Source organism: Montipora capricornis, chromosome 11 (genome assembly GCF_036669925.1).
Source record: "Montipora capricornis isolate CH-2021 chromosome 11, ASM3666992v2, whole genome shotgun sequence".
NCBI lineage: Eukaryota > Metazoa > Cnidaria > Anthozoa > Scleractinia > Acroporidae > Montipora > Montipora capricornis.
In genome coordinates this window covers 14,074,709-14,077,208 of record NC_090893.1, presented here as the reverse complement: position 1 = coordinate 14,077,208, position 2,500 = coordinate 14,074,709, and the positions used below count along the sequence as shown (strand labels likewise).

Sequence of the window (2,500 nt, the reverse complement as noted above, 5' to 3'; positions counted from 1 at the left end):
TTAAGTATTTCTCAATGTCAATATAGCCAACAACTACCTCTCCCAAGTCATTAAAAGTCAGTCCAATCTTTTCTAGCAATTCTTGACGTGTGTCATTAAGTTTATCAAAAGTTTCGTCCTTACTGAGAATGCGGTATATTCCAATTACTTCTTCAATTGTTCTTCCCCACTTGTTTCTCAAAATGTCTTGTGATAAGAACAAGTTAAGTATTAAAAACAAACTTGAACTTGTTAACAAAAGTGGACTGAGAGCTGTATACTGTGACTATAAATCACCTTATGAGGAACTACTATTAAGGAGAGCTAATTACAAGTTAACCACCTTATATAACAGAAGATTACAAAACATCGCAGTATTTATGTACAAGATTAAAAACAAGTTGCTAACTCAAAACCGTCATAGACTTATTTACTTGCCCTAATCATAAATATAATCTTAGAAATACTGATTTTTCAATAAACAGTTTTAACACAGTGAAGTACGGTAAGAACAGCCTTAGATACTTCGGACCTCATTTGTGGTCCAAACTTAATTCAAGAATAAGATCGGAACCTTCTGTTAGTGTTTTTGAGAACAAAATTAGAAAACTTAACTTTACATACTTGATAATAATTTTTTCTAAATTATATGTGTACATACATTTATATTTCTTGGCATTGAATTGTGAATTAGATTAGATTTATGGTATTTTTGTTTTCTTTCCTTTTGTCTCCCCGATTAGTAGGGCACATGTGCCCGGCTATAAGATTTGAGACTAATGCCAAATGAACCAACAATACTACAAGAAAACTCTTTGAATGCGGAATGTTCCCTTTTAAAAACCAAAGGCATTAGGGAGTCTTTAACAAATAAACAAACACAAACAAGAAACATTGATGGAAAACAGTATCTCTAATACTGTATAAAAATTACACACATCAAAAGCAAAAGTAAAACACGAAGTGATTTTCATATACGATCATGCACCTTGTTGCACGAAGCTTCCATCCAAATCGGGACAGATTTGCCGTCGAAGGATGTTTTCCAACCGTCCAAATCAACATTTCCCATATTAACAACAACATTATGAGTTCAAGTCACGGTATTAGTGAAGAATAAAACAATTCCCGACGGCAAACATCGCGAGCGCAGTGGCCACCATCATTCAACCTCCTCACAGTGATGCGCGTGCTGCCTTTTGGGATACGGCATTAAAAATTTCTCCCTAGTCTCGCGCAGTGACGTCACCAGATCACCTGGATTACTGGGTTGCCTATGGGCAAACCCAGTCGAGGTCTGCGTTTAGTTTGTTTGTTTTCTTTTTTTTCTTTTTTTTCTTTTTTTTTTTTTCCGTGTCGGTAAAAGTCTTGCTTGTCACTCCCCTGGTAAGTGGTGTCTTTGTGTATAGAGCCTTCTGCGCGTATTTTCTTAGGATCGAGAGGGTAGTGGAACTGCGTAGATCTCTCTGGTGGACACAGTAGAATCATTAACTTAGCCTGCAATGGCGTCGAAAGTGATGCAACGCGAATGGCGTTTTAGTGGATCCGTAAACAAAATATACCCTTATGGAGCTCAATAATGGAAAGTCAGTTGGATAAACTAGGCATGAATCTCAAAAGCGACGAGTACTGGACTTCGACAACAATCTATCGCCCGTCGAGACGAAATCAAAGTGAGCTGTATTTACCTGAAGTACATGATAATTTGACACAATTGAGTTTCTTGTCTTCACGCACGCAATGAAATAGGAAGAGGTTTTCGCCTCTAAGAGCAAATATGTTGTTTGTTTCAATAAAATTTTCGCTGGAAAAGGATTCTGTCGTATCTTCTGCCTTTGTGAATTATAATATCATGTTGTGTATTGAATTTTCGAGCTTAAGGTTGAAATGTGATATGGGAGAAGTTTTTTAGTATTGCTCTGTAAGCAGGAAGGGTTCACAGGCCTGTTGGAAGCGTGCTTGAGTTTCAACAAAATGAGCCCCAAAATCAGTGAAAACTTGTGACGCAGATGAATAATAAAGTAGCTGCTATTGCCAAAATGATGGAATTACCTGGTGAAAATAACGTCGTACGCGTCTGGGAGAGTAAATTTTGACTTTGTATAAACAAGAGTTGGGCGATTGTGATCTTTGTTTTGACTTCGCTCACTTCATTGTCAAACTTTATAACACTTGACAGAAGAAGAAACTTACAAAAACCCGGTATCTTGCCATCATTTGACACAAATGCTTCACTGTTTGGCGAGTAAACATGCCGCGGTAACTTAATCACGGCGCCCGCTGAATTCCGGCCATGTCACTTTCGATTTTGCAATTTACTTGAACGTAGCAAAAATCTCCCAAAATGTTTATCGCTGATCGTAACTTTTTATATTCGATATTCACGGTTCAAAATTAATGTTGTTTTCATGTCGTAAATATTTCATTCTCGATCGACCGTCCCGGAAACTTCCTTCTGCTCTTTCTAAAAACTGTCTATCAATAGTTATTTGCTTTTTCATCAATATTTGTTTTGCATAAA

General features: G+C 37.0%; 1 protein-coding gene and 2 long non-coding RNA genes across 4 annotated transcripts in view; 1 reads left to right on the top strand and 2 right to left on the bottom strand.

Annotated features, from left to right (window-relative positions):
* Positions 1 to 77, top strand: part of LOC138023905 (uncharacterized) — a 3,923-nt gene extending 3,846 nt beyond the window's left edge. The window contains exon 2 of the long non-coding RNA XR_011126840.1: positions 1 to 77. This exon is cut by the window's left edge and continues 1,433 nt beyond it. This is a non-coding gene — a long non-coding RNA (uncharacterized lncRNA).
* The window catches only part of LOC138023906 (uncharacterized), a 6,818-nt gene extending 4,329 nt beyond the window's left edge, over positions 1 to 2,489 (bottom strand). The window contains exon 1 of the long non-coding RNA XR_011126841.1: positions 968 to 2,489. This is a non-coding gene — a long non-coding RNA (uncharacterized lncRNA). The remainder of the gene's footprint in view (positions 1 to 967) is intronic.
* Positions 1 to 2,500, bottom strand: part of LOC138023904 (uncharacterized) — a 39,311-nt gene that overhangs the window by 17,713 nt on the left and 19,098 nt on the right. The gene's annotated exons all lie outside the window — the stretch shown is intronic.